Raw genomic sequence first — 26029 nt, 5'->3', positions numbered from 1 at the left:
TGGATCCCATCCCATCCCAGGGATCCCATCCCATCCCATCCCATACCATCCCAGGGATCGCATCCCATCCCAACCAATCCCATCCCACCCGATCCCATCCCATTCCATCCCATCCCATCCCATCCCATCCCATCCCATCCCAGGGATCCCATCCCATCCCATCCCATCCAAGGGATCCCATCCCAGAGATTCCATCCCATCCCAGGGATGCCATCCCCGGGATTCGATCCCAACCCTGGGATCCCATCCTATCCCAGGGATCCCATCCCAGGGATTCCATCCCATCCCAGGGATCCAATCCCATCCCAACCCATCCCATCCCATCCCATGGATCCCATCCCTTCCCAGGGATCCCATCCCATCCCATCCCATACCATCCCAGGGATCGCATCCCATCCCAACCAATCCCATCCCACCCGATCCCATCCCATTCCATCCCATCCCATCCCATCCCATCCCATCCCATCCCATCCCATCCCATCCCAGGGATCCCATCCCATCCCATCCCAGGGATCCCATCGCATGGAACCCATCCCAACCCAGGGATCCCATCCCATTCCAACCCATCCCATCCCATCCCAGGGATCCCATCCCAGAGATTCCATCCCATCCCAGGGATGCCATCCCAGGGATTCGATCCCATCCCAGGGATCCCATCCCATCCCAGGGATCCCATCTCATCCCATCCCAGGGATCCCATCCCAGGGATCCCATCCCATCCCCTGGTCCCCATCCCAGGGATTCCATCCCATCCCAACGCATCCCATCCCATGGATACCATCCGATCCCAGAGATCCCATCCCAGGGATCCCATCCCATCCCAGGGATCCCGTCCCATCCTACCCCATCCCATCCCATCCTATCCCATCGCATCCCATCCTATCCCATCGCATCCCATCCCATCCCATCCTAGGGATCCCATACCAGGTATCCCATCCCATCCCAGGGATCCCATTCCGTACCATCCCAGGGATCCCATTCCATCCCATCCCATCCCATCGATCCCATCCCATCCCAACCCAGTGTAGCCAATCCCATCCCATCCCACCCCATCCCATCCAATCCCATCCCACCCCATCCCATGCCATCCCATCCCATCCCATCCCATCCCAGGGACACCATCCCAGGGATACCATACCATCCCAACCAATCCCATCCAATCCCATCCCATCCCATCCCAACCCATCCCATCCCATCCCATCCCATCCCATCCAATCCCAGGGATCCCATCCCATCCCATCCCATCTCACCCCATCCCATCCCAGGGATCACATCCCATCCCACGGATCCCATCCCATCCCATCCCAGGCATCCCATCCGATCCCATCCCAGGGATCCCATCCCATCCCATCCCATCCCATCGCAGGGATCCCATCCCATCCCATCCCATCCCATCCCATCACATCCCATCCCAGCGATCTCGTCCCAGGGATTCCATCGCATCCCAGTGATCCCATCCCATCCCACCCATTCCCATCCCAGGAATCCCATCCCATCACATCCCACGGATCCCATCCCATCCCATCCCATCCCATCGCAGGGATCCCATCCCATCCCATCCCATCCCATCCCATCCCATCACATCCCATCCCAGCGATCTCGTCCCAGGGATTCCATCGCATCCCAGTGATCCCATCCCATCCCACCCATCCCATCCCAGGGATCCCATCCCAGGGATTCCATCCCATCCCAGTGATCCCATCCCATACGAGGGATCACATTCCAGGGATCCCATCCCAGGGATCCCATCCCATCCCAGGGATCCCATCCCATCCCAACATATCCCATCCCATCCTCTCCCATCCCAGGGATCCTATCCCATCCCAAGTAACCCATCCCATGGATCCCATCCCAGGGAGGCCATCCCATCCCAGGGATCCCATCCCATCCCAGCTATCCCATCCCAGGGATTCCATCCCATCCCAGGGATCCCATTTCATCTGTTCCCATCCCAGGGATCCCATCCCATCCCATCCCATCCCATCCCATCCCATCCCAGGGATCCCATCCCATCCCAACCCATCCCATCCCACCCCATCACATTCCATCCCATCCCAGGGATCCAATCCAATCCCAACCCATCCCATCCCATGGATCCCATCCCATCCCAGTGATCCCATCCCATCCCATCCCATCCCATCCCATCCCAGGGATACCATCACAGGGATCCCATCCCATCCCAGGGATCCCATCCCATTCCATTCCATCCCCGGCATCCCATCCCAGGGATTCCATCCCATCCCACGGATCCCATCCCATACGAGGGATCACATTCCAGGGATCCCATCCCTAGCATCACATCTCATCCCATCCCAGGGATCCAATCCCATCCCATCTCATCCCCGGGATCCCATAAGATCCCATTCAACGGTTCCCAACCCATCCCAACCCATCCCTTCCCATGGATCCCATCCCTTCCCATCCCATCCCATCCCAGGGATCCCATCCCATCCCAGGGATAACACCCCAGGGATCCCATCCCAGGGATCCCATCCCAGGGATCCCATCCCATTCCATCCCATCCCATCTCATCCCAGGGATCACATCCCATCCCAGGGATCCCATGTTAGAGATCTCATCCCATCTCACGGATGCCATCCCAGGGATTCGATCCCAACGCAGGAATCCCATACTATCCCAGGGATCCCATCCCATCCCAGGAATCCCATCCCATCCCATTCCAGGGATCCCATCCCATCCCAGTGAACACATCCCGTCCCAGGGATCCCATCCCATCCCAGGGATCCCATCCCAGGGATCCCATTCCATCCCATCCCATCCCATCGATCCCATCCCATCCCAACCCAGTGTAGCCAATCCCATCCCATCCCACCCCATCCCATCCAATCCCATCCCATCCCACCCCATCCCATGCCATCCCATCCCATCCCATCCCATCCCAGGGACACCATCCCAGGGATACCATACCATCCCAACCAATCCCATCCAATCCCATCCCATCCCATCCCAACCCATCCCATCCCATCCCATCCCATCCCATCCCATCCAATCCCAGGGATCCCATCCCATCCCATCCCATCTCACCCCATCCCATCCCAGGGATCACATCCCATCCCACGGATCCCATCCCATCCCATCCCATCCCAGGCATCCCATCCGATCCCATCCCAGGGATCCCATCCCATCCCATCCCATCCCATCGCAGGGATCCCATCCCATCCCATCCCATCCCATCCCATCACATCCCATCCCAGCGATCTCGTCCCAGGGATTCCATCGCATCCCAGTGATCCCATCCCATCCCACCCATTCCCATCCCAGGAATCCCATCCCATCACATCCCACGGATCCCATCCCATCCCATCCCATCCCATCGCAGGGATCCCATCCCATCCCATCCCATCCCATCCCATCCCATCCCATCACATCCCATCCCGGCGATCTCGTCCCAGGGATTCCATCGCATCCCAGTGATCCCATCCCATCCCACCCATCCCATCCCAGGGATCCCATCCCAGGGATTCCATCCCATCCCAGTGATCCCATCCCATACGAGGGATCACATTCCAGGGATCCCATCCCAGGGATCCCATCCCATCCCAGGGATCCCATCCCATCCCAACATATCCCATCCCATCCTCTCCCATCCCAGGGATCCTATCCCATCCCAAGTAACCCATCCCATGGATCCCATCCCAGGGAGGCCATCCCATCCCAGGGATCCCATCCCATCCCAGCTATCCCATCCCAGGGATTCCATCCCATCCCAGGGATCCCATTTCATCTGTTCCCATCCCAGGGATCCCATCCCATCCCATCCCATCCCATCCCATCCCATCCCATCCCATCCCATCCCATCCCAGGGATCCCATCCCATCCCAACCCATCCCATCCCACCCCATCACATTCCATCCCATCCCAGGGATCCAATCCAATCCCAACCCATCCCATCCCATGGATCCCATCCCATCCCAGTGATCCCATCCCATCCCATCCCATCCCATCCCATCCCATCCCATCCCATCCCATCCCAGGGATACCATCACAGGGATCCCATCCCAGGGATCCCATCCCATTCCATTCCATCCCCGGCATCCCATCCCAGGGATTCCATCCCATCCCACGGATCCCATCCCATACGAGGGATCACATTCCAGGGATCCCATCCCTAGCATCACATCTCATCCCATCCCAGGGATCCAATCCCATCCCATCTCATCCCCGGGATCCCATAAGATCCCATCCAACGGTTCCCAACCCATCCCAACCCATCCCTTCCCATGGATCCCATCCCTTCCCATCCCATCCCATCCCAGGGATCCCATCCCATCCCAGGGATAACACCCCAGGGATCCCATCCCAGGGATCCCATCCCAGGGATCCCATCCCATTCCATCCCATCCCATCTCATCCCAGGGATCACATCCCATCCCAGGGATCCCATGTTAGAGATCTCATCCCATCTCACGGATGCCATCCCAGGGATTCGATCCCAACGCAGGAATCCCATACTATCCCAGGGATCCCATCCCATCCCAGGAATCCCATCCCATCCCATTCCAGGGATCCCATCCCATCCCAGTGAACACATCCCGTCCCAGGGATCCCATCCCATCCCAGGGATCCCATCCCAGGGATCCCATCCCATCCCATCGCATCCCATCCCATCCCAGGGATCACATCCAATCCCATCCCATCCCACCCCAGGTATCCCATCCCAGGGATCCCATCCCATCCCATCCAATCCCATCCCATCCCATCCCATCCCATCCCATCCCATCCCATCCCATCCCATCCCATATCATCCCTGCTATCTCATGCCAGGTATTCCATCCCATCCCAGGGATCCCATCCCAACCAATCCCATCGCTGGGATACCATCTCATCCCATCACAGGGATCCCATCCCATTCCAGGGATCCCATCCCATCCCATCCCAGCGATCTCATCCCAGGTATTCCATCCCATCCCAGGGATCCCATCCCAACAAACCCCATCACAGGGATCCCATCCCATCCCATCACAGGGATCCCATCCCATCACAGGGATCCCATCCCATCCAATCCCATCCCATCCCATCCATTCCCATCCCAGGAATCCCATCCCATCCCATTCCAGGGATCCCATCCCATGCCATCACATCCCATCCCATCCCATCCCATCCCATCCCATCCCAGGGATCCAATCCCATCCCAGGGATAACATCCCAGGGATTCGATCCCAACCCAGGGATCCCATCCTATCCCAGGGATTCCATCCCAGGGATCCCATCCCATCCCATCCAATCCCATCCCAGGGATCCCATCCCATCCCATCGAATCCCATCCCAACCCATGCCATCCAATCCAATCCCATCCCATCCCATTCCATCCCATCCCATCCCATCCCATCCCATCCCATCCCATCCCATCCCATCCCAGGGATCCCATCACAGGGTTCCCATCTCATCCCAGGGATCCAATCCCAGCGATCCTATCCCATCCCAACCCATCCCAACCCATCCCATCCCATCCCATCCCATCGATCCCATCCCATCCCATCCCATCCCATCCCAGGGATCCCATCCCAGGGATCACATCCCATTCCAGGGATCCCAACCCATCCCAGTGCACACATCCCATCCCAGGGATCCCATCCCATCCCAGGGATCCCATCCCATTCCATCCAATCCCATCCTAACCCATCCCAGGGATACCATCCCAGGAATCCCATCCCATCCCAGGGATCCCATCCCATCCCATCGCATCCCATCCCATCCCAGGGATCCCATCCCATCCCATCCCATCCCATCCAATCCCATCCCATCCCATCCCAGGTATCCCATCCCAGGGATCCCATCCCATCCCATCCCATCCCATCCCATCCCATCCCATCCCATCCCATATCATCCCTGCTATCTCATGCCAGGTATTCCATCCCATCCCAGGGATCCCATCCCAACCGATCCCATCGCAGGGATACCATCCCTTCCCATCACAGGGATCCCATCCCATCCCAGGGATCCCATCAATCCCATCCCATCCCATCCCACCCCACCCATTCCCATCCCAGGAATCCCATCCCATCACATCCCGCGGATCCCATAACATCCCAGGGATCCCATCCCATCCCAGGGATTCAATCCCAGAGATCCTATCCCATCCCATCCCATCCCATCCCATCCCATCCCATCCCATCCCATCCCGGGGATCCCATCCCATGGAACCCATCCCAACTCAGGGATCCCATCCCATCCTGATACCGAAATAATGAGAAAAAGGACTAATGTAGATATAGTAGTAGTCATGCTAAGGCTTAGAAAACTGCAGTTCTCGGACAGGCCCTGGGAACCAGCCCTGGGAATGAGCTGGGGACTGTGGAAACAATAATTAAAGATAATTAAAGAATTTAGTGGAGCATATAAGAACATCTAGAAACTTTCAGGATAAGGCTAAAGTATAATAATAAATAAAGGGTTCTGGTGATGGGAAAACATGCAAGGGGGAATTAAAGGGGGGTAGCCTATAGTTTTGAATAGACAAGCATGCAAAATTTATAACTTTTAGGAATGATATCTACAAGATTTATGTATGTGTATTGTCTTGAAGAATGCGTACCTCTGCACGTGGACTACTTTGTAAAAAGGTATAAAAAACTTGACGAAAAAGGGAACTGTGGGACCCTGACTTTGGACGCTAGTCCGCAGGTTCCCCGGGCCCTGAATAAAGCACCGCATAAACTGACACTCTGTTAGTTTGTGTTCTGTTTGGGGTATCGGGCAGCAATCCCATCCCAGGGATCCCATCCGATCCCAGGGATCCCATCCCATTCCAACCCATCCCACCCCAGGGATCCCATCCCAGAGATTCCATCCCATCCCAGGGATGCCATCCCAGGGATTCGATCCCAACCCAGGGATCCCATCCTATCACAGTGATCCCATCCCATCCCATCCAATCCCATCCCATCCCATCCATTCCCATCCCAGGAATCCCATCCCATCCCATTCCAGGGATCCCATCCCATTCCAGGGATCCCATCCCAGCCCAGGGATCCCATCCCAGGGATCGCATCCCATCTCAGGGATCCCATTCCATCCCATCCAAGGATACCATCCCATCCCATCCCATGCCATCCCAGCCCATCCGAGGTATCCCAACCCATCCAATCCCATCCCATCCCATCCCAGCGATCCCATCCCATCCCTGGGATCCCATCTCATCCCATCCCAGGGATCCAATCCCATCCCATCTCATCCCAGGGATCCCATAACATCCCATCCCAGTGTTCCCAACACATCCCAACCCATGCCATCCCATCCAATCCCATCCCATCCCAGGGATCGCATCCCATCTCAGGGATCACATTCCAGGGATCCCATCCCAGGGATCCCATCCCATCCCAGGGATCCCATCCCATCCCATCCCATCCCATCCCATCCCATCCCATCCCATCCCAGGGATCCCATACCAGGGATCCCATCCCATCCCCTGGTCCCCATCCCAGGGATTCCATCCCATCCCAACCCATCCCATCCCATGGATACCATCCGATCCCAGAGATCCCATCCCAGGGATCCCATCCCATCCCAGGGATCCCATCACAGGGTTCCCATCTCATCCCCGGGATCCAATCCCAGCGATCCTATCCCATCCCAACCCATCCCAACCCATCCCATCCCATCCCATCGATCCCATCCCATCCGATCCCATCCCATCCCAGGGATCCCATACCAGGGATCACATCCCATCCAAGGGATCCCATCCCAGGGATCCCAACCCATCCCATCCCATCCCATCCCATCCCATCCCACCCCATCCCATCCCCTCCGCTCCCATCCCATTGATCCCATCCCATCCCAGGGATCCCATCCCATCCCATCCCATCCCATCCCATCCAAACCCATCCCAGGGATCCCATCCCATGGAACCCATCCCAACCCAGGGATCCCATCCCATTCCAACCCATCCCATCCCAGGGATCCCATCCCAGAGATTCCATCCGATCCCAGGGATGCCATCCCAGGGATTCGATCCCAACCCAGGGATCCCATCCTATCCCAGGGATCCCATCCCAGGGATTCCATCCCATCCCAGGGATCCCATCCCATCCCAGGGATCACATTCCAGGGATCCCATCCCAGGGATCCCATCCCATCCCATCCCAGGAATCCCATCCCATCCCATCCCAGGGATCCCATACCAGGGATCCCATCCCATCCCCGGGTCCCCATCCCAGGGATTCCATCCCATCCCAACCCATCCCAACCCATCCCATCCCATGGATACCATCCGATCCCCGAGATCCCATCCCAGGGATCCCATCCCATCCCAGGGATCCCATCCCATCCTACCCCATCCCATCCTATCCCATCGCATCCCATCCCATCCCATCCCATCCCATCCTAGGGATCCCATACCAGGTATCCCATCCCATCCCAGGGATCCCATTCCGTACCATCCCAGGGATCCCATTCCATCCCATCCCATCCCATCGATCCCATCCCATCACAACCCATTGTAGCCAATCCCATCCCATCCCACCCCATCCCATCCAATCCCATCCCATCCCACCCCATCCCATCCCATCCCATCCCATCCCATCCCATCCCATCCCATCCCATCCCAGGGACACCATCCCAGGGATACCATACCATCCCAACCCATCCCATCCAATCCCATCCCATCCCATCCCAACCCTTCCCATCCAATCCCATCCCATCCAATCCCAGGGATCCCATCCCATCCCATCCCATCTCACCCCATCCCATCCCAGGGATCACATCCCATCCCATGGATCCCATCCCAACCCATCCCAGGCATCCCATCCGGTCCCATCCCAGGGATCCCATCCCATCCCAATGATCCCATCCCATCCCAACATATCCCATCCCATCCTCTCCCATCCCAGGGATCCTATCCCATCCCAAGTAACCCATCCCATGGATCCCATCCCAGGGAGGCCATCCCATCCCAGGGATCCCAACCCATCCCAGGGATCCCATCCCATCCCATCCCATCCCATCCCATCCCATCCCATCCCATCCCATCCCATCCCAGGGATTCCATCCCATCCCAGGGATCCCATTTCATCTGTTCCCATCCCAGGGATCCCATCCCATCCCATCCCATCCCATCCCAGGGATCCCATCCCATCCCAACCCATCCCATCCCATCCCACCCCATCACATTCCATCCTATCCCAGGGATCCAATCCCATCCCAACCCATCCCATCCCATGGATACCATCCCATCCCAGGGATCCCATCCCATCCCATCCCATACCATCCCAGGGATCCCATCCCATCCCAACCAATCCCATCCCACCCGATCCCATCCCATTCCATCCCATCCCATCCCATCCCATCCCATCCCAGGGATCCCATCCCATCCCATCCCATCCCATCCCATCCCATCCCAGGGATCCCATCGCATGGAACCCATCCCAACCCAGGGATCCCATCCCATTCCAACCCATCCCATCCCATCCCAGGGATCCCATCCCAGAGATTCCATCCCATCCCAGGGATGCCATCCCAGGGATTCGATCCCAACCGACGGATCCCATCCTATCCCAGGGATCCCATCCCAGGGATTCCATCCCATCCCATGGATCCCATCCCATCCCAGGGATCACATCCCAGGGATCCCATCCCATCCCCTGGTCCCCATCCCAGGGATTCCATCCCATCCCAACGCATCCCATCCCATGGATACCATCCGATCCCAGAGATCCCATCCCAGGGATCCCATCCCATCCCAGGGATCCCATCCCATCCTACCCCATCCCATCCCATCCTATCCCATCGCATCCCATCCCATCCTATCCCATCGCATCCCATCCCATCCCATCCCATCCTAGGGATCCCATACCAGGTATCCCATCCCATCCCAGGGATCCCATTCCGTACCATCCCAGGGATCCCATTCCATCCCATCCCATCCCATCGATCCCATCCCAACCCAGTGTAGCCAATCCCATCCCATCCCACCCCATCCCATCCAATCCCATCCCATCCCACCCCATCCCATGCCATCCCATCCCATCCCATCCCAGGGACACCATCCCATCCCAGGGACACCATCCCAGGGATACCATACCATCCCAACCCATCCCATCCAATCCCATCCCATCCCATCCCATCCCATCCCATCCAATCCCAGGGATCCCATCCCATCCCATCTCACCCCATCCCATCCCAGAGGTCACATCCCATCACACGGATCCCATCCCATCCCATCCCAGGCATCCCATCCGATCCCATCCCAGGGATCCCATCCCATACCATCCCATCCCATCGCAGGGATCCCATCCCATCCCATCCCATCCCATCACATCCCATCCCAGCGATCTCGTCCCAGGGATTCCATCGCATCCCAGTGATCCCATCCCATCCCACCCATTCCCATCCCAGGAATCCCATCCCATCACATCCCACGGATCCCATAACATCCCAGGGATCCCATCCCATCCCATCCCATCCCAGGGATCCCATCCCAGGGATTCCATCCCATCCCAGTGATCCCATCCCATACGAGGGATCACATTCCAGGGATCCCATCCCAGGGATCCCATCCCATCCCAATGATCCCATCCCATCCCAACATATCCCATCCCATCCTCTCCCATCCCAGGGATCCTATCCCATCCCAAGTAACCCATCCCATGGATCCCATCCCAGGGAGGCCATCCCATCCCAGGGATCCCAACCCATCCCAGTGATCCCATCCCATCCCATCCCATCCCATCCCATCCCATCCCATCCCAGGGATTCCATCCCATCCCAGGGATCCCATTTCATCTGTTCCCATCCCAGGGATCCCATCCCATCCCATCCCATCCCATCCCATCCCAGGGATCCCATCCCATCCCAACCCATCCCATCCCACCCCATCACATTCCATCCTATCCCAGGGATCCCATCCCATCCCAACCCATCCCATCCCATGGATCCCATCCCATCCCAGGGATCCCATCCCATCCCATCCCATCCCATACCATCCCAGGGATCGCATCCCATCCCAACCAATCCCATCCCACCCGATCCCATCCCATTCCATCCCATCCCATCCCATCCCATCCCATCCCATCCCATCCCATCCCAGGGATCCCATCCCATCCCATCCCATCCCATCCCATCCAAGGGATCCCATCCCAGAGATTCCATCCCATCCCAGGGATGCCATCCCCGGGATTCGATCCCAACCCTGGGATCCCATCCTATCCCAGGGATCCCATCCCAGGGATTCCATCCCATCCCAGGGATCCAATCCCATCCCAACCCATCCCATCCCATCCCATGGATCCCATCCCTTCCCAGGGATCCCATCCCATCCCATCCCATACCATCCCAGGGATCGCATCCCATCCCAACCAATCCCATCCCACCCGATCCCATCCCATTCCATCCCATCCCATCCCATCCCATCCCATCCCATCCCAGGGATCCCATCCCATCCCATCCCAGGGATCCCATCGCATGGAACCCATCCCAACCCAGGGATCCCATCCCATTCCAACCCATCCCATCCCATCCCAGGGATCCCATCCCAGAGATTCCATCCCATCCCAGGGATGCCATCCCAGGGATTCGATCCCATCCCAGGGATCCCATCCCATCCCAGGGATCCCATCTCATCCCATCCCAGGGATCCCATCCCAGGGATCCCATCCCATCCCCTGGTCCCCATCCCAGGGATTCCATCCCATCCCAACGCATCCCATCCCATGGATACCATCCGATCCCAGAGATCCCATCCCAGGGATCCCATCCCATCCCAGGGATCCCGTCCCATCCTACCCCATCCCATCCCATCCTATCCCATCGCATCCCATCCTATCCCATCGCATCCCATCCCATCCCATCCTAGGGATCCCATACCAGGTATCCCATCCCATCCCAGGGATCCCATTCCGTACCATCCCAGGGATCCCATTCCATCCCATCCCATCCCATCGATCCCATCCCATCCCAACCCAGTGTAGCCAATCCCATCCCATCCCACCCCATCCCATCCAATCCCATCCCATCCCACCCCATCCCATGCCATCCCATCCCATCCCATCCCATCCCAGGGACACCATCCCAGGGATACCATACCATCCCAACCAATCCCATCCAATCCCATCCCATCCCATCCCAACCCATCCCATCCCATCCCATCCCATCCCATCCCATCCCATCCCATCCAATCCCAGGGATCCCATCCCATCCCATCCCATCTCACCCCATCCCATCCCAGGGATCACATCCCATCCCACGGATCCCATCCCATCCCATCCCAGGCATCCCATCCGATCCCATCCCAGGGATCCCATCCCATCCCATCCCATCCCATCGCAGGGATCCCATCCCATCCCATCCCATCCCATCCCATCACATCCCATCCCAGCGATCTCGTCCCAGGGATTCCATCGCATCCCAGTGATCCCATCCCATCCCACCCATTCCCATCCCAGGAATCCCATCCCATCACATCCCACGGATCCCATCCCATCCCATCCCATCCCATCGCAGGGATCCCATCCCATCCCATCCCATCCCATCCCATCACATCCCATCCCAGCGATCTCGTCCCAGGGATTCCATCGCATCCCAGTGATCCCATCCCATCCCACCCATCCCATCCCAGGGATCCCATCCCAGGGATTCCATCCCATCCCAGTGATCCCATCCCATACGAGGGATCACATTCCAGGGATCCCATCCCAGGGATCCCATCCCATCCCAGGGATCCCATCCCATCCCAACATATCCCATCCCATCCTCTCCCATCCCAGGGATCCTATCCCATCCCAAGTAACCCATCCCATGGATCCCATCCCAGGGAGGCCATCCCATCCCAGGGATCCCATCCCATCCCAGCTATCCCATCCCAGGGATTCCATCCCATCCCAGGGATCCCATTTCATCTGTTCCCATCCCAGGGATCCCATCCCATCCCATCCCATCCCATCCCATCCCATCCCAGGGATCCCATCCCATCCCAACCCATCCCATCCCACCCCATCACATTCCATCCCATCCCAGGGATCCAATCCAATCCCAACCCATCCCATCCCATGGATCCCATCCCATCCCAGTGATCCCATCCCATCCCATCCCATCCCATCCCATCCCATCCCAGGGATACCATCACAGGGATCCCATCCCAGGGATCCCATCCCATTCCATTCCATCCCCGGCATCCCATCCCAGGGATTCCATCCCATCCCACGGATCCCATCCCATACGAGGGATCACATTCCAGGGATCCCATCCCTAGCATCACATCTCATCCCATCCCAGGGATCCAATCCCATCCCATCTCATCCCCGGGATCCCATAAGATCCCATCCAACGGTTCCCAACCCATCCCAACCCATCCCTTCCCATGGATCCCATCCCTTCCCATCCCATCCCATCCCAGGGATCCCATCCCATCCCAGGGATAACACCCCAGGGATCCCATCCCAGGGATCCCATCCCAGGGATCCCATCCCATTCCATCCCATCCCATCTCATCCCAGGGATCACATCCCATCCCAGGGATCCCATGTTAGAGATCTCATCCCATCTCACGGATGCCATCCCAGGGATTCGATCCCAACGCAGGAATCCCATACTATCCCAGGGATCCCATCCCATCCCAGGAATCCCATCCCATCCCATTCCAGGGATCCCATCCCATCCCAGTGAACACATCCCGTCCCAGGGATCCCATCCCATCCCAGGGATCCCATCCCAGGGATCCCATCCCATCCCATCGCATCCCATCCCATCCCAGGGATCACATCCAATCCCATCCCATCCCACCCCAGGTATCCCATCCCAGGGATCCCATCCCATCCCATCCAATCCCATCCCATCCCATCCCATCCCATCCCATCCCATCCCATCCCATCCCATCCCATCCCATATCATCCCTGCTATCTCATGCCAGGTATTCCATCCCATCCCAGGGATCCCATCCCAACCAATCCCATCGCTGGGATACCATCTCATCCCATCACAGGGATCCCATCCCATTCCAGGGATCCCATCCCATCCCATCCCAGCGATCTCATCCCAGGTATTCCATCCCATCCCAGGGATCCCATCCCAACAAACCCCATCACAGGGATCCCATCACATCCCATCACAGGGATCCCATCCCATCACAGGGATCCCATCCCATCCAATCCCATCCCATCCCATCCATTCCCATCCCAGGAATCCCATCCCATCCCATTCCAGGGATCCCATCCCATGCCATCACATCCCATCCCATCCCATCCCATCCCATCCCATCCCATCCCATCCCAGGGATCCAATCCCATCCCAGGGATAACATCCCAGGGATTCGATCCCAACCCAGGGATCCCATCCTATCCCAGGGATTCCATCCCAGGGATCCCATCCCATCCCATCCAATCCCATCCCAGGGATCCCATCCCATCCCATCGAATCCCATCCCAACCCATGCCATCCAATCCAATCCCATCCCATCCCATTCCATCCCATCCCATCCCATCCCATCCCATCCCATCCCATCCCAGGGATCCCATCACAGGGTTCCCATCTCATCCCAGGGATCCAATCCCAGCGATCCTATCCCATCCCAACCCATCCCAACCCATCCCATCCCATCCCATCCCATCGATCCCATCCCATCCCATCCCATCCCATCCCATCCCAGGGATCCCATCCCAGGGATCACATCCCATTCCAGGGATCCCAACCCATCCCAGTGAACACATCCCATCCCAGGGATCCCATCCCATCCCAGGGATCCCATCCCATTCCATCCAATCCCATCCTAACCCATCCCAGGGATACCATCCCAGGAATCCCATCCCATCCCAGGGATCCCATCCCATCCCATCGCATCCCATCCCATCCCAGGGATCCCATCCCATCCCATCCCATCCCATCCAATCCCATCCCATCCCATCCCAGGTATCCCATCCCAGGGATCCCATCCCATCCCATCCCATCCCATCCCATCCCATCCCATATCATCCCTGCTATCTCATGCCAGGTATTCCATCCCATCCCAGGGATCCCATCCCAACCGATCCCATCGCAGGGATACCATCCCTTCCCATCACAGGGATCCCATCCCATCCCAGGGATCCCATCAATCCCATCCCATCCCATCCCACCCCACCCATTCCCATCCCAGGAATCCCATCCCATCACATCCCGCGGATCCCATAACATCCCAGGGATCCCATCCCATCCCAGGGATTCAATCCCAGAGATCCTATCCCATCCCATCCCATCCCATCCCATCCCATCCCATCCCATCCCATCCCGGGGATCCCATCCCATGGAACCCATCCCAACTCAGGGATCCCATCCCATCCTGATACCGAAATAATGAGAAAAAGGACTAATGTAGATATAGTAGTAGTCATGCTAAGGCTTAGAAAACTGCAGTTCTCGGACAGGCCCTGGGAACCAGCCCTGGGAATGAGCTGGGGACTGTGGAAACAATAATTAAAGATAATTAAAGAATTTAGTGGAGCATATAAGAACATCTAGAAACTTTCAGGATAAGGCTAAAGTATAATAATAAATAAAGGGTTCTGGTGATGGGAAAACATGCAAGGGGGAATTAAAGGGGGGTAGCCTATAGTTTTGAATAGACAAGCATGCAAAATTTATAACTTTTAGGAATGATATCTACAAGATTTATGTATGTGTATTGTCTTGAAGAATGCGTACCTCTGCACGTGGACTACTTTGTAAAAAGGTATAAAAAACTTGACGAAAAAGGGAACTGTGGGACCCTGACTTTGGACGCTAGTCCGCAGGTTCCCCGGGCCCTGAATAAAGCACCGCATAAACTGACACTCTGTTAGTTTGTGTTCTGTTTGGGGTATCGGGCAGCAATCCCATCCCAGGGATCCCATCCGATCCCAGGGATCCCATCCCATTCCAACCCATCCCACCCCAGGGATCCCATCCCAGAGATTCCATCCCATCCCAGGGATGCCATCCCAGGGATTCGATCCCAACCCAGGGATCCCATCCTATCACAGTGATCCCATCCCATCCCATCCAATCCCATCCCATCCCATCCATTCCCATCCCAGGAATCCCATCCCATCCCATTCCAGGGATCCCATCCCATTCCAGGGATCCCATCCCAGCCCAGGGATCCCATCCCAGGGATCGCATCCCATCTCAGGGATCCCATTCCATCCCATCCAAGGATACCATCCCATCCCATCCTATGCCATCCCAGCCCATCCGAGGTATCCCAACCCATCCAATCCCATCCCATCCCATCCCAGCGATCCCATCCCATCCCTGGGATCCCATCTCATCCCATCCCAGGGATCCAATCCCATCCCATCTCATCCCAGGGATCCCATAACATCCCATCCCAGTGTTCCCAACACATCCCAACCCATGCCATCCCATCCAATCCCATCCCATCCCAGGGATCGCATCCCATCTCAGGGATCACATTCCAGGGATCCCATCCCAGGGATCCCATCCCATCCCAGGGATCCCATCCCATCCCATCCCATCCCATCCCATCCCATCCCATCCCAGGGATCCCATACGAGGGATCCCATCCCATCCCCTGGTCCCCATCCCAGGGATTCCATCCCATCCCAACCCATCCCATCCCATGGATACCATCCGATCCCAGAGATCCCATCCCAGGGATCCCATCCCATCCCAGGGATCCCATCACAGGGTTCCCATCTCATCCCCGGGATCCAATCCCAGCGATCCTATCCCATCCCAACCCATCCCAACCCATCCCATCCCATCCCATCGATCCCATCCCATCCGATCCCATCCCATCCCAGGGATCCCATACCAGGGATCACATCCCATCCAAGGGATCCCATCCCAGGGATCCCAACCCATCCCATCCCATCCCATCCCATCCCACCCCATCCCATCCCCTCCGCTCCCATCCCATTGATCCCATCCCATCCCAACCCATTCTAGCCCATCCCATCCCATCCAATCCCATCCCATGCAATCACATCCGATCCCATCCCATGTATCCCAACCCAGGGATACCATCCGATCCCATCCCAGCGCAGGGATCCCATCCCATCCCAGTGATCTCATCCCAGGTATTCCATCCCATCCCAGGGATCCCATCCCAACAAATCCCATCACAGGGATCCCATCCCATCCCATCACAGGGATCCCATCCCATCACAGGGATCCCATCCCATCCAATCCCATCCCATCCCATCCATTCCCATCCCAGGAATCCCATCCCATCCCATTCCAGGGATCCCATCCCATTCCAGGGATCCCATCCCATGCCATCACATCCCATCCCATCCCATCCCATCCCATCCCATCCCATCCCATCCCATCCCAGGGATCCAATCCCATCCCAGGGATAACATCCCAGGGATTCGATCCCAACCCAGGGATCCCATCCTATCCCAGGGATTCCATCCCAGGGATCCCATCCCATCCCATCCGATCCCATCCCAGGGATCACATCCCATCCCATCGAATCCCATCCCAACCCATGCCATCCAATCCAATCCCATCCCATCCCATTCCATCCCATCCCATTCCATTCCATCCCATCCCATCCCATCCCATCCCATCCCATCCCATCCCATCCCATCCCAGGGATCCCATCACAGGGTTCCCATCTCATCCCAGGGATCCAATCCCAGCGATCCTATCCCATCCCAACCCATCCCAACCCATCCCAACCCATCCCATCCCATCCCATCCCATCGATCCCATCCCATCCCATCCCAGGGATCCCATCCCAGGGATCACATCCCATCCAAGGGATCCCATCCCAGGGATCCCAACCCATCCCATCCCATCCCATCCCCTCCGCTCCCATCCCATTGATCCCATCCCATCCCAACCCATTCTAGCCCATCCCATCCCATCCAATCCCATCCCATGCAATCACATCCGATCCCATCCCATGTATCCCATCCCAGGGATCCCATCCCATCCCATCCCAGCGATCTCATCCCAGGTATTCCATCCCATCCCAGGGATCCCATCCCAACAAATCCCATCCCAGGGATCCCATCCCATCCCATCACAGGGATCCCATCCCATCCCAGGGATCCCATCTCATCCCAGGGATCCAATCCCAGAGATCCTATCCCATCCTATCCCATCCCAGGGATCCCATCCCATGGAACCCATCCCAACCCAGGGATCCCATCCCATCCCATCCCAGGGATCCCATCCCATCCCAGGGATCCCATCCCATTCCAACCCATCCCATCCCATCCCAGGGATCCCATCCCAGAGATTCCATCCCATCCCAGGGATGCCATCCCAGGGATTCCATCCCAACCCAGGGATCCCATCCTATCCCAGGGATTCCATCCCAGGGATCCCATCCCATCCCATCCGATCCCATCCCAGGGATCCCATCCCATCGAGTCCCATCACAACCCATGCCATCCCATCCATTCCCATCCCAGGAATCCCATCCCATCCCATTCCAGGGATCCCATCCCATTCCAGGGATCCCATCCCATGCCATCACATCCCATCCCATTCCATCCCATCCCATCCCATCCCATCCCATCCCAGGGATCCAATCCCATCCAAGGGATAACATCCCAGGGATTCGATCCCAACCCAGGGATCCCATCCTATCCCAGGGATTCCATCCCAGGGATCCCATCCCATCCCATCCGATCCCATCCCAGGGATCCCATCCCATCCCATCGAATCCCATCCCAACCCATGCCACCCAATCCAATCCCATCCCATCCCATTCCATTCCATCCCATCCCATTCCATCCCATCCCATCCCATCCCATCCCATCCCATCCCATCCCATCCCATCCCATCCCAGGGATCCCATCACAGGGTTCCCATCTCATCCCAGGGATCCAATCCCAGCGATCCTATCCTATCCCAACCCATCCCAACCCATCCCATCCCATCCCATCGATCCCATCCCATCCCATCCCAGGGATCCCATCCCAGGGATCACATCCCGTCCAAGGGATCCCATCCCAGGGATCCCAACCCATCCCATCCCCTCCGCTCCCATCCCATTGATCCCATCCCATCCCAACCCATTCTAGCCCATCCCATCCCATCCAATCCCATCCCATGCAATCACATCCGATCCCATCCCATGTATCCCATCCCAGGGATACCATCCGATCCCATCCCAGTCCAGGGATCCCATCCCATCCCATCCCATCCCAGCGATCTCATCCCAGGTATTCCATCCCATCCCAGGGATCCCATCCCAACAAATCCCATCCCAGGGATCCCATCCCATCCCATCACAGGGATCCCATCCCATCCCAGTGATCCCATCCCATCCAATCCCATCCCATCCCATCCATTCCAATCCCAGGAATCCCATCCCATCCCATTCCAGGGATCCCATCCCATTCCAGGGATCCCATCCCATGCCATCCCAGGGAACCCATCCCAAGCCAGGGATCCCATCCCATTCCAACCCATCCCATCCTATCCCAGGGATTCCATCCCAGGGATCCCATCCCATCCCATCCGATCCCATCCCAGGGATCCCATCCCATCCCATCGAATCCCATCCCAACCCATGCCATCCAATCCAATCCCATCCCATCCGATCCCATTCCATTCCATCCCATCCCATTCCATCCCATCCCATCCCATCCCATCCCATCCCATCCCATCCCATCCCAGGGATCCCATCACAGGGTTCCCATCTCATCCCAGGGATCCAATCCCAGCGATCCTATCCCATCCCAACCCATCCCAACCCATCCCATCCCATCCCATCGATCCCATCCCATCCCATCCCAGGGATCCCATCCCAGGGATCACATCCCATCCAAGGGATCCCATCCCAGGGATCCCAACCCATCCCATCCCATCCCCTCCGCTCCCATCCCATTGATCCCATCCCATCCCAACCCATTCTAGCCCATCCCATCCCATCCAATCCCATCCCATGCAATCACATCCGATCCCATCCCATGTATCCCATCCCAGGGATACCATCCGATCCCATCCCATCCCAGCGATCTCATCCCAGGTATTCCATCCCATCCCAGGGATCCCATCCCAACAAATCCCATCCCAGGGATCCCATCCCATCCCATCACAGGGATCTCATCCCATCCCAGTGATCCCATCCCATCCAATCCCATCCCATCCCATCCATTCCCATCCCAGGAATCCCATCCCATCCCATTCCAGGGATCCCATCCCATTCCAGGAATCCCATCCCATGCCATCCCATCCCATTCCATCCCATCCCATCCCATCCCATCCCATCCCATCCCATCCCATCCCATCCCATCCCATCCCATCCCATCCCATCCCATCCCATCCCATCCCAGGGATCCAATCCCATCCCAGGGATAACATTCCAGGGATCCCATCCCATCCCATCCCAGGGATCCCATCCCATTCCATCCCATCCCTTCTCATCCCAGGGATCACATCCCATCCCAGGGATCCCATGTTAGAGATCTCATCCCATCTCACTGATGCCATCCCAGGGATTCGATCCCAACGCAGGAATCCCATACTATCCCAGGGATCCCATCCCATCCCATCCCAGGAATCCCATCCCATCCCATTCCAGGGATCCCAACCCACCCCAGTGAACACATCCCATCCCAGGGATCCCATCCCATCCCAGGGATCCCATCCCATTCCATCCAATCCCATCCTAACCCATCCCAGGGATACCATCCCAGGAATCCCATCCCATCCCAGGGGTCCCATCCCATCCCATCGCATCCCATCCCATCCCAGGGATCCCATCCCATCCCATCCCATCCAATCCCATCCCATCCCATCCCAGGTATCCCATCCCAGGGATCCCATCCCATCCCATCCCATCCCATCCCATCCCATATCATCCCTGCTATCTCATGCCAGGTATTCCATCCCATCCCAGGGATCCCATCCCCACCGATCCCATCGCAGGGATACCATCCCTTCCCATCACAGGGATCCCATCCCATCCCAGGGATCCCATCCCATCCCATCCCATCCCATCCCATCCCATCCCATCCCACCCCACCCATTCCCATCCCAGGAATCCCATCCCATCACATCCCGCGGATCCCATAACATCCCAGGGATCCCATCCCATCCCACGGATTCAATCCCAGAGATCCTATCCCATCCCATCCCATCCCGGGGATCCCATCCCATGGAACCCATCCCAACCCAGGGATCCCATCCCATCCCATCCCAGGGATCCCATCCGATCCCAGGGATCCCATCCCATTCCAACCCATCCCACCCCAGGGATCCCATCCCAGAGATTCCATCCCATCCCAGGGATGCCATCCCAGGGATTCGATCCCAACCCAGGGATCCCATCCTATCACAGTGATCCCATCCCATCCAATCCCATCCCATCCCATCCATTCCCATCCCAGGAATCCCATCCCATCCCATTCCAGGGATCCCATCCCATTCCAGGGATCCCATCCCATGCCATCACATCCCATCCCATCCCATCCCATCCCATCCCATCCCATCCCATCCCAGGGATCCAATCCCATCCCAGGGATAACATCCCAGGGATTCGATCCCAACCCAGGGATCCCATCCTATCCCAGGGATTCCATCCCAGGCATCCCATCCCATCCCATCCGATCCCATCCCAGGGATCCCATCCCATCCCATCGAATCCCATCCCAACCCATGCCATCCAATCCAATCCCATCCCATCCCATTCCATTCCATCCCATCCCATTCCATCCCATCCCATCCCATCCCATCCCATCCCAGGGATCCCATCACAGGGTTCCCATCTCATCCCAGGGATCCAATCCCAGCGATCCTATCCTATCCCAACCCATCCCAACCCATCCCATCCCATCCCATCGATCCCATCCCATCCCATCCCAGGGATCCCATCCCAGGGATCACATCCCGTCCAAGGGATCCCATCCCAGGGATCCCAACCCATCCCATCCGATCCCATCCCAGGGATCCCATCCCATCCCATCGAATCCCATCCCAACCCATGCCATCCAATCCAATCCCATCCCATCCCATTCCATTCCATCCCATCCCATTCCATCCCATCCCATCCCATCCCATCCCATCCCATCCCATCCCATCCCATCCCATCCCATCCCATCCCATCCCAGGGATCCCATCCCAGGGTTCCCATCTCATCCCAGGGATCCAATCCCAGATATCCTATCCCATCCCAACCCATCCCAACCCATCCCATCCCATCCGATCCCATCCCAGGGATCCCATCCCATCCCAGGGATCCCTCCCATCCCATCCCATCCCATCCCATTCCATCCCATCCCATCCCAGGGATCCCATCCCAGCGATCCCATCCCATCCCAGGGATCCCATCCCATCCCAACTCATCCCAGGGATCCCATAACATCCCATCCCAGTGTTCCCAACCCATCCCAACCCATGCCATCCCATCCAATCCCATCCCATCCCAGGGATCGCATCCCATCTCAGGGATCACATTCCAGGGATCCCATCCCAGGGATCCCATCCCATCCCAGGGATCCCATCCCATCCCATCCCATCCCATCCCATCCCATCCCATCCCAGGGATCCCATACCAGGGATCCCATCCCATCCCCTGGTCCCCATCCCAGGGATTCCATCCCATCCCAACCCATCCCATCCCATGGATACCATCCGATCCCAGAGATCCCATCCCAGGGATCCCATCCCATCCCAGGGATCCCATCCCATCCTACCCCATCCCATCCCATCCCATCCCATCCTATCCCATCGCATCCCATCCCATCCTATCCCATCGCATCCCATCCCATCCCATCCTAGGGATCCCATACCAGGTATCCCATCCCATCCCAGGGATCCCATTCCGTACCATCCCAGGGATCCCATTCCATCCCATCCCATCCCATCGATCCCATCCCAACCCAGTGTAGCCAATCCCATCCCATCCCACCCCATCCCATCCAGTCCCATCCCATCCCACCCCATCCCATGCCATGCCATCCCATCCCATCCCATCCCATCCCATCCCATCCCATCCCATCCCATCCCATCCCAGGGACACCATCCCAGGGATACCATACCATCCCAACCCATCCCATCCAATCCCATCCCATCCCATCCCTACCCATCCTATACCATCCCATCCCATCCCATCCCATCCAATCCCAGGGATCCCATCGCATCCCATCCCATCTCACCCCATCCCATCCCAGGGATCACATCCCATCCCACGGATCCCATCCCATCCCATCCCATCCCAGGCATCCCATCCGATCCCATCCCAGGGATCCCATCCCATACCATCCCATCCCATCGCAGGGATCCCATCCCATCCCCCCCCATCCCATCCCATCCCATCCCATCCCATCCCATCCCATCCCATCCCATCCCAGGGATCCCATCCCATGGAACCCATCCCAACCCAGGGATCCCATCCCATCCCATCCCAGGGATCCCATCCCATGGAACCCATCCCAACCCAGGGATCCCATCCCATCCAATCCCAGGGATCCCAACCAATCCCAGGGATCCCATCCCATCCCATCCCATCCCATCTCAACCCATCCCATCCCAGGGATCACATCCCATCCCACGGATCCCATCCCATCCCATCCCAGGCATCCCATCCGATCCCATCCAAGGGATCCCATCCCATCCCATCCCATCCCATCCCATCCCATCCCATCCCATCCCATCCCAGGGATCCCATCCCATCCCATCCCAGGGATCCCATCCCATCCCATCCCATCCCATCCCATCCAAACCCATCCCAGGGATCCCATCCCATGGAACCCATCCCAACCCAGGGATCCCATCCCATTCCAACCCATCCCATTCCAGGGATCCCATCCCATCCCAGGGATCACATTCCAGGGATCCCATCCCAGGGATCCCATCCCATCCCATCCCAGGGACACCATCCCAGGGATACCATACCATCCCAACCCATCCCATCCAATCCCATCCCATCCCATCCCAACCCATCCCATCCAATCCCATCCCATCCAATCCCAGGGATCCCATCCCATCCCATCCCATCCCATCCCACCCCATCCCATCCCAGGGATCACATCCCATCCCATGGATCCCATCCCATCCCATCCCAGGCATCCCATCCGGTCCCATCCCAGGGATCCCATCCCATCCCAATGATCCCATCCCATCCCAACATATCCCATCCCATCCTCTCCCATCCCAGGGATCCTATCCCATCCCAAGTAACCCATCCCATGGATCCCATCCCAGGGAGGCCATCCCATCCCAGGGATCCCAACCCATCCCAGGGATCCCATCCCATCCCATCCCATCCCATCCCATCCAATCCCAGGGATTCCATCCCATCCCAGGGATCCCATTTCATCTGTTCCCATCCCAGGGATCCCATCCCATCCCATCCCATCCCATCCCATCCCAGGGATCCCATCCCATCCCATCCCACCCCATCACATTCCATCCTATCCCAGGGATCCAATCCCATCCCAACCCATCCCATCCCATGGATACCATCCCATCCCAGGGATCCCATCCCATCCCATCCCATACCATCCCAGGGATCCCATCCCATCCCAACCAATCCCATCCCACCCGATCCCATCCCATTCCATCCCATCCCATCCCATCCCAGGGATCCCATCCCATCCCATCCCATCCCATCCCATCCCATCCCAGGGATCCCATCGCATGGAACCCATCCCAACCCAGGGATCCCATCCCATTCCAACCCATCCCATCCCATCCCAGGGATCCCATCCCAGAGATTCCATCCCATCCCAGGGATGCCATCCCAGGGATTCGATCCCAACCGAGGGATCCCATCCTATCCCAGGGATCCCATCCCAGGGATTCCATCCCATCCCATGGATCCCATCCCATCCCAGGGATCACATCCCAGGGATCCCATCCCATCCCCTGGTCCCCATCCCAGGGATTCCATCCCATCCCAACGCATCCCATCCCATGGATACCATCCGATCCCAGAGATCCCATCCCAGGGATCCCATCCCATCCCAGGGATCCCATCCCATCCTACCCCATCCCATCCCATCCTATCCCATCGCATCCCATCCCATCCTATCCCATCGCATCCCATCCCATCCCATCCCATCCTAGGGATCCCATACCAGGTATCCCATCCCATCCCAGGGATCCCATTCCGTACCATCCCAGGGATCCCATTCCATCCCATCCCATCCCATCGATCCCATCCCAACCCAGTGTAGCCAATCCCATCCCATCCCACCCCATCCCATCCAATCCCATCCCATCCCACCCCATCCCATGCCATCCCATCCCATCCCATCCCAGGGACACCATCCCATCCCAGGGACACCATCCCAGGGATACCATACCATCCCAACCCATCCCATCCAATCCCATCCCATCCCATCCCATCCCAACCCATCCCATCCCATCCCATCCAATCCAAGGGATCCCATCCCATCCCATCTCACCCCATCCCATCCCAGGGGTCACATCCCATCACACGGATCCCATCCCATCCCATCCCAGGCATCCCATCCGATCCCATCCCAGGGATCCCATCCCATACCATCCCATCCCATCGCAGGGATCCCATCCCATCCCATCCCATCACATCCCATCCCAGCGATCTCGTCCCAGGGATTCCATCGCATCCCAGTGATCCCATCCCATCCCACCCATTCCCATCCCAGGAATCCCATCCCATCACATCCCACGGATCCCATAACATCCCAGGGATCCCATCCCATCCCATCCCATCCCAGGGATCCCATCCCAGGGATTCCATCCCATCCCAGTGATCCCATCCCATACGAGGGATCACATTCCAGGGATCCCATCCCAGGGATCCCATCCCATCCCAATGATCCCATCCCATCCCAACATATCCCATCCCAACATATCCCATCCCAGGGATCCTATGCCATCCCAAGTAACCCATCCCATGGATCCCATCCCAGGGAGGCCATCCCATCCCAGGGATCCCAACCCATCCCAGTGATCCCATCCCATCCCATCACATCCCATCCCATCCCATCCCATCCCATCCCAGGGATTCCATCCCATCCCAGGGATCCCATTTCATCTGTTCCCATCCCAGGGATCCCATCCCATCCCATCCCATCCCATCCCAGGGATCCCATCCCATCCCATCCCAGGGATCCCATCCCATCCCAACCCATCCCATCCCACCCCATCACAT

Source organism: Sturnus vulgaris, chromosome W (assembly GCF_052056855.1).
Source record: "Sturnus vulgaris isolate bStuVul1 chromosome W, bStuVul1.hap1, whole genome shotgun sequence".
Taxonomy (NCBI): domain Eukaryota; kingdom Metazoa; phylum Chordata; class Aves; order Passeriformes; family Sturnidae; genus Sturnus; species Sturnus vulgaris.
This window is presented reverse-complemented; position numbering follows the sequence as displayed.